This window comes from Acipenser ruthenus, chromosome 12 (assembly GCF_902713425.1).
Source record: "Acipenser ruthenus chromosome 12, fAciRut3.2 maternal haplotype, whole genome shotgun sequence".
Taxonomy (NCBI): Eukaryota; Metazoa; Chordata; class Actinopteri; order Acipenseriformes; family Acipenseridae; genus Acipenser; species Acipenser ruthenus.
The window spans coordinates 19276751-19285270 of record NC_081200.1 but is presented as its reverse complement, the minus strand read 5'-3'; positions in this window follow the sequence as shown (position 1 = coordinate 19285270).

Here is an 8520-nt window from a genome sequence, read left to right as displayed (position 1 = left end):
CTATTGTAGGCAATTAGAAGTGAACTTTATACACATATAAAAAACAAAGTTATTTAAGTGCAATGGCGGCGCCAGACTTTCCCGTAAGAGGGGGCTAAGAAGGGCAGAACAAAACATTAAGGGGGCTACACCCCACTCTGTGCAGGCATGCATAAAATACATTTGCATCATTTTCTGTTTTTTACCCTCGAAAAGGATAACAAAAAAGTGAAATTGTCATGATGTATTTTCTTAAAATGTTAGGTTACTTACCGTAACCTCCTATCAATCTCCCATCCTCCTCTGAAGAAAACGGAGGTGGATAGAAAGACTCCAGTTCCACAGACTGAATCACGTGGAAGGCTGTGATCACCTTGGGGAGGAAGCAGAGTTTGTACGCAGTGACACCCTGCTGCCATCATCCCAAATCTGCATACAGGAGCTGTGCAGAGACAGCGCCTGTAGCTCACTGAACCGCTTTGTGCAAGTGATAGCCAAGTGGAAGGCTGTCTTCATAGACAGATGCTTCAACTCTATGGAGTGCATGGGCTTCAACGGGGCCTTCGTCAGAGCCTCCAGTACAACATCAAGGCTCAATTCGGGGAGAACGGCCCTCCTGGGAGGGTGAAACCGCTGGCGCCTTTAAGAAACTGGGTAGCCAAATAATGTGAATCTACGGGGGCATGGCATGCAGAGATACAGTAGCTGCTAAATACACCTTTAATGTGGAAGGTGACCTACAAGCATCAAGCAGTTTTTGCAGAAACTGCAAGATAACTGGCATGGGGAAAGAAACTGGGACACCAATTCTGAAAATACTTCCATGTATATGCGTAAGGTGACCTAGTGGAGTCTGCCCTAGCACTTTACAGAGTACCCACAACGACGTCTGATAGCCCTAGGACTGTCCAGCGGTCCCGTTCAGGGGCCAGACCCATAATTGGAACATGCCTGGTTCTGGATGCCAGAGAGTGCCTCTTGCCTGACTTGAGGAGATCCAGGCGAAGCAGAATCAGAATCAGATTCTCCTGGGCCACCGACGGGCCACTAGAAGAACTGTCACTTTCTCTAACTGGACCTTCTCCAAGAAGGCCGGGAGTAACTGTACTGGCGGGAATGCATAAAGGAGAGTCCTGGGCCACTCATGGGCTAGGGCGTCAACGCCGAGTGGGCCTCCTAAGCGGTGGAGGGAATACCACAGGGGGCAATGTGTCGTCTCCACAGAGGTGAAGAGATCGACCTGGGCCTTCCCAAACCATTCCCAAATGTGCTCCACCACCTGCGGGTGGAGTCCCCACTCTGATGGATGTGCACCCTCCCTCGACAGGAGTCCTCTGCCTTCCCAGACCACCCACCAACCCAAGTTGGAGATGTCCGTCGTCACCACTTGGCGAGTTAACACCACTCCCATCCTCACGCCCTCGCGCAGGTGAGAGGGCATCCTCCACCATCGAAAGGCCACGGAGCGCATGTGAGACACTGTCAGCAGTGCTTGGGGTGTAAATGAAAAGCATTGAGCCACGCTTGTAGCGGGCGCATGCGTAACAAACCCAGCTCGATGGCTGCTGCAGCCATCAGTCCCAACAGTTTTTGGTACCAAAGGGACCTGCGATCCCTGTTGAAACAGGGAGAGACAACCCTGAATAGCTGCTACCCTGTCGTCTGACAGGTATGCACGCATCATACAAGAGTCCAGCCGGAGCCCCAAGTACATTGTGCACTGCACCGGTATAAGCCGACTCTTCACATCGTTGATGGTGAGGCCCAGCCTCGCCAGATGTTCTGTCACAATCGCCGTGTGGGCCACTGCTCCCTCTCACGACTGAGAGTAAATCAATCTGCAACCGCAAGGGGACAAGGATAGTGTCCACGTACTTTGAGAACATGCGAGGAGTTAGGGAGAGGCCGAATGACAGCACGGATAACTTGTAAACGCTTCCCTGAAAGGTAAAGCGGAGGTACATCCTGTGCTCTGGATGAATAGGAACATGAAAATACGCGTCCCGTAAGTCCACCGTGGTAAACCAGTCGCCCGGCCAGACTGACTGGAGAATGTGACGGTGAGTCAACATTTGGAACCTGGCATCCTTCTTGGGTACCAGAAAATATCTTGAGTAGAACCCCTCTCCGTAGGAGGTACGCTCTACGAGATGAATGGCTCGCTTGCACAGCAAGGCGGCCACTTCTTTCTGGAGTACTGATACCTGAAGAGGGACCATCACAGATGTGTGCTTGACTCCTCGGAAGGGTGGAGGTCCCAAACAGAACTGCAGCACGTAACTGTTTTGCACGGTAGCGAGCACCCAGATGTCCGAAGTGCAAGCGCACCAGTATTGCAGCTGGTGTGTCTGAGGCCGCAGGCCTTCAGGGCCCTTTCTGAAGCTGCTGAGGTTGGAATTAGAATTGCCTCCTGCAACGCTGTTGCGTGGACACACTGCACCCTGCATTCCCTATGCCTTGTGGATGGGCTCAGTTGCCTGCCACCGCTGTGGCCTGTAGGCGATGCCTCGGGTCACCTAGAGGAGCCGTGGGCACCGGGACCATCCTTGTGAAGGTATGCTGCCATCAGCTCGACCTACGCCACGGTGGAGCATGGGGAGGGAGCAGCGCAGCCACTTGTCGAGATGCTTTGTGCTCTCGGTGACAGAGTTGTAAGATCTCCTTCACAGCTGGCCCGAAGGCTTGTCCCGGGGATATCAGCGCGTCCAGCAACGCCGCCTTATCCATGTCAGGCACCTTTGCCTGTGACAGCCACAGCTGTCTGCGAGCCACCACCAAGCTTGCCAGGCTCCGGCCTAGGGCTTGCCCTTGAAGACCGGAGATCTGGAGCAGTGTGCTTGAAAGGAGACGAAGATCAATGGCCACCGGCTCTGGGAGCGGGGTCTCTGTGAGCACACCATCCAAATACGCAATCAGTATACCCGCCGTGTTAGCCAGTCGGGTCAACTGCACCTCCTCTTCAGATGTGTCTCCGTAACCCTGCAAACATTTTGAAAGGGGGTGTAGACTTTCTATAGGCACTGTATATATATATATATATATATATATATATATATATATATATATATACACAGACGTGCTCAAATTTGTTGGTACCCCTCCACAAAAAACGAAGAATGCACAATTTTCTCTGAAATAACTTGAAACTGACAAAAGTAATTGGCATCCACCATTGTCTATTCCATATTTAATAGAAATCAGACTTTGCTTTTGATTTTTTATTCAACATAATATTGTAAATAAGAAAACAAATGAAAATGGCATGGACAAAAATGATGGGACCGCTAACCGAATATTTTGTTGCACAACCTTTAGAGGCAATCACTGCAATCAAACGTTTTCTGTAGCTCTCAATGAGACTTCTGCACCTGTTAACAGGTAGTTTGGCCCACTCTTCCTGAGCAAACTGCTCCAGCTGTCTCAGGTTTGATGGGTGCCTTCTCCAGACTGCAAGTTTCAGCTCTTTCCATAGATGTTTGATAGGATTCAGATCAGGACTCATAGAAGGCCACTTCAGAATAGTCCAATGTTTTGTTCTTATCCATTCTTGGGTGCTTTTAGCTGTGTGTTTTGGGTCATTATCCTGTTGGAGGACCCATGACCTGCGACTGAGACAGAGCTTTCTGACACTGGGCAGTACGTTTCGCTCCAGAATGCCTTGATAGTCTTGAGATTTCATTGTGCCCTACACAGATTCAAGGCACCCTGTGCCAGGCGCAGCAAAGCAGCCCCAAAACATAACCGAACCTCCTCCATGTTTCACTGTAGGTATGGTGTTCTTTTCTTTGAAAGCTTCATTTTTTCATCTGTGAACATTGAGCTGATGTGACTTGCCAAAAAGCTCCAGTTTTGACTCATTTGTCCAAAGGACATTCTCCCAGAAGGATTGTGGCTTGTCAATATGCATTTTAGCAAATTTCAGCCGGGCTTTTTTATGTTTTTCTTTCAAAAGTGGAGTCCTCCTGGGTCTTCTTCCATGGAGCCCACTTTCGCTCAAAAAGCGACGGATGGTGCGATCAGAAACTGACGTACCTTCACCTTGGAGTTCAGCTGGTATCTCTTTGGCAGTTATCCTTGGTTCTTTTTCTACCATTCGCACTATCTTTCTATTCAATCTGGGGTCAATTTTCCTCTTGCGGCCGCGCCCAGGGAGGTTGGCTACAGTTCCATGGACCTTAAACGTCTTAATAATATTTGCAACTGTTGTCACAGGAACATCAAGCTGCTTGGAGATGGTCTTGTAGCCTTTACCTTTACCATGCTTGTCTATTATTTTCTTTCTGATCTCCTCAGACAACTCTCTCCTTTGCTTTCTCTGGTCCATGTTCAGTGTGGTGCACACAATGATACCAAACAGCACAGTGACTACTTTTCTCCATTTAAATAGGCTGAATGACTGATTACAAGATTGGAGACATGTGTGATACTAATTAAATAAACTAATTAGTTTGAAATATCACTATAATCCAATTATTTATTATCTTTTCTAAGGGGTACCAACAAATGTGTCCAGGCCATTTTAGAATATCTTTGTAGAATAAGCAATAATTCATCTCTTTTCACAGCTTCTTTGCTTTATTCTATGACATACCAAAGGCATGCAAGTATACATGATAAAATAGCTTTTAATTTCATCACTTTTCAGAAGGAATTAAGCATTATTTCAATGAGCTGTAAGGGTACCAACAAATTTGAGCACGTCTGTATATACCATTATATATATACAATGGTATATATATATATATATATATATATATATATATATATATATATATATATATATATATACCATTGTGTGGGAGCTTAGTCGACTCACATACCACAGATAGGAAAGCAGCAGCCTGCAATGCGAGCGCACGCAGGTTGCTTAGGAAAGATAGAAAGAAAAAGGCTGAATCAGGGGTCACTGATTCCGTGAAAGGGAACTGTAGTAGACTCAAAGCTCTTTTTCAAAATATGCTCAGATACCAACAGAGGGTATTACCTTAGTTATAAGCTCAAGAATACAAATTTGTCCAGTAGATAATTTAGTAGTAATGTTAAAAATAGCGATGACCTTTGTTCTAAGGTAAGGTAGAGATGCCTCAATATATTTTCACAAAAAAGCTGGCCCTCCTGTGCTTGCTTAGGTTAACGTAAGACAGTGTGTAACTTCATATGGCTTTGCTTACTTAAAAACAGCAGTAGAAAATAAACCTGATTTAGTAATTTCGCTATGGGGGGCTATAGAAGGGGATAAGGTAAAATTCTGCCTCCCCAAGCACTCCCTTGCCACCGCCCCTGTTTAAGTGCAATAGGAAACAGCAAAGAAATACTGCAAACATAAAAAGGCAAAGGTAAAGTAAACAAATGAATAAAATGTGATTTGAAGATATTTCAAAGAACACATGTCCCACACTGTCATTGTGCAATTGTACTAACTCTGTGGGGCAAACTTCTCCTTTTTATCATTGGCATGTATTTAAAGACGGAATTATTGATTAACTACGACCTAAGATATTTAGTAAGCAAGGGGTCTAAGTGGAGAAAATGGGCTACAAATTCCTTACCCTGGATCGTTCAGGATTTGTTAATAATTATTGTTAGATTTTCAGTATATTAGCAAAGAAGAAATATGTTCATGTGTCCAGAACTGTGCTTTCTGTTTGTTGTGTGAAGGGATATATTTGAATGGAAACATTGAAAACTCCTTTTAAACCCCCTCTAAACTTATTATTAGGGGTTGATTAGATCAATTTATACCCTGCCTGGATAATCCACCCTGCCTGGATAATCCAATACAGCATGGGGGAATATTACTGACCATCTGTTTTTTGTGCTATTCCAGTATATTATTATTATTATTATTATTATTATTATTATTATTTATTTCTTAGCAGACGCCCTTATCCAGGGCGACTTACAATTGTTACAAGATATCACATTATACATTATTTCACATTATACAGATATCATACATACAATTACATACAATTACCCATTTATACAGTTGGGTTTTTACTGGAGCAATCTAGGTAAAGTACCTTGCTCAAGGGTACAACAAGCAAGAGTCCAGAGCCCTAACCACTACTCCACACTGCTGCCCACTGCTGTATAACCACAGATGAGTGATTAATGCAATCCAGGGGCATTCTACATTGCTGTAAACTGCTTTGTCCAGTTGTGTTTTATCATGGTGGGTTCAAGTCAAACCCTGTAGTTTATTGTGGATGCAAAAAGTACTTTGTTTAACTGGTTCAGTCTTAATAGGGAACCTCTGTATTTTGTAACGTGCAGACCTTTACAACCTTCCATAAACATACCATGAATATATTCCCACAACAAATAATAAATGCCAGTAATGTCAGTCTGCCTATCACTTATTTTATTTCCATATAAAATGGAACCTGTCTTATTTGTATGATAACTGTTTAAATTTAAAAAGCAATAAGGCTTGGGTGCTGCAGCTTAAATCACAAGATGACTACATAATTATTCTTTAGACATCCTGTTTTTCCCTCTTTAACATGTTCAAATAAATGAGCTTCAGACAGTGCCAGCTGGGTTTATTGATGCCTACTACCATAATTGCTTAAAGTTGAACCTGGCCATGTTTAAATTAAATCGGTAAACTGGCAGCTCATTTAGAAACATTTCCCTCGAAGGCTTTTGCCCTGGCTGGGTTTGTCCTGTACTGAGCAGGAGCTGTTGAGTATTAAAACATACGATCCATAAGGTGGTACAAAACTGAAAAGCCAGAGCACTTGTTATGTTTTTTTTATCGCTTTTCCTGCAATGATTTAGAAGACAGGTCTCAAACCCCAGTGCACTAGAGCGGCCATTTTGAAAATAGCTTTGAAACAGCCTTTAAAGTTATAAGTGTAAATAGTTGCCAGCATGTTATCAAAGAAAAGAAAAAGTACAGTTAGGTTATTTAAACAGTTTAGCAACACATGGGGATGTATAATGCTAAATTCTTTGGAACCCCGCTATTTAGTCTAAGTGGAATAATGCAAACTAGGACTAGTTTCGAATGTGTCTTTGCTTACATTCCAATCCAGTTGGTGTACTGCTAAAGTTCAGGATGGGATACGTGATATATATAACTTTAAAATGCCTGAAAAAAATTCTGATTTCTATTGCTGTTTTGATTTGGACCCCGATTTCCTAGAGAACGAGTTTTGTAAAGAAATGCCAGTTACCAATCTGACAGCTACCATCTGACTTATCCGAGCAGCATGCATTCCCTTCATTTCATATGATGCATTTCGAGTTGCCATATGCTCTTGCAAAAATACCTGCCCTATCCTTGCAGACAAAAGTGGTGTTGTTTAAAGCGGTGGATAATGCACCACCGTACAAGAAATTCAGAAAAAAAACAGGATACATCAATACAGGCATATGAACAACAAACTGTGGATGCAAGTAATCAGCATTTACGATTTGCTCAATACGCCTTGCTTTTGTGGTTTAAAAATGTGATCAGAATGGGACATGCAGATTTCAAGTGCAGTTCATTTGCCATGTATACTATTTAAAGCTTTCAACCATTGTGAATGGGCAGCGTGGTGGTGCAGCCTTTAACGGCTATAAGAATATGTATTTATTTATTTACATTTACTGTATATAGCACCTTTCATCACAAGGACCTCAAGGTGCTTTACAATATAAGACAACATTTTAAAGGCAAAGTTAATTCCCATAAAACTGTTAGAGAGTCTAAAACGTTATATAGTCAGTAATAAAATTATGGTAAAAAGCCATTTTATAAAAATGGATTTTCAATACCGTTTTAAAAATAGAAAGTTTCCCTGCTTTTTTTTTACTGAAGATGGTAGAGCATTCCACAATATTGGCCTTTACAAGAGAAGGCCCTCCCTCCCGCACCATCTGTATTCACTCTTGGAACAACCAACAGCCACACATCGATCTTAGAGTGCGACTTGGATTGTCAATCCATTTAAGGTTTTATAAGTTAAAAGCAAAATCTTATAATCAATTCTAAAATGCACAGGAAGCCAGTGCAAAGAGGTTGACAGGGGTAATTTGCTCATGGTTGGGGATTTTAGTTAAAATTCTGGCAGCAGTGTTTTGAACTAGCTGTAAACGAGACACCACACGTTTAGGAATACCAGAAAACAGCATTACAATAATCCATTCTGGATGAAACAAAGACATGCATTAGCTTTTCGGAATCAGGTACAGAGAGAATGGGTCTAAGTTTGACTATATTCCTCAAATGATAAAAAGACACTTTATTTTTAATGTGAGACTCTAATGATAAATTTGGATCAAAACTGCTGACCCCAAACTCATGCAAGTTTTTATTTTTATTTGGTTCTGACTGTACTTTTATGGCAGCAAGGAATGCAACTAATAGCGCCCCAGTAGAGGGGTTGCCTGGATTTACAGAGTACAGCTGTGTGTCATCAGCACAACAATGGAAGTTAACTCCCATGTCTGCTAATGTTGCAGAATGGTAACATGTATAAAGAAAATAACAAGAGGCCTAAAATAGAACCCTGAGAAACACTGCAGATAACTTCAGATAATACCAATTTA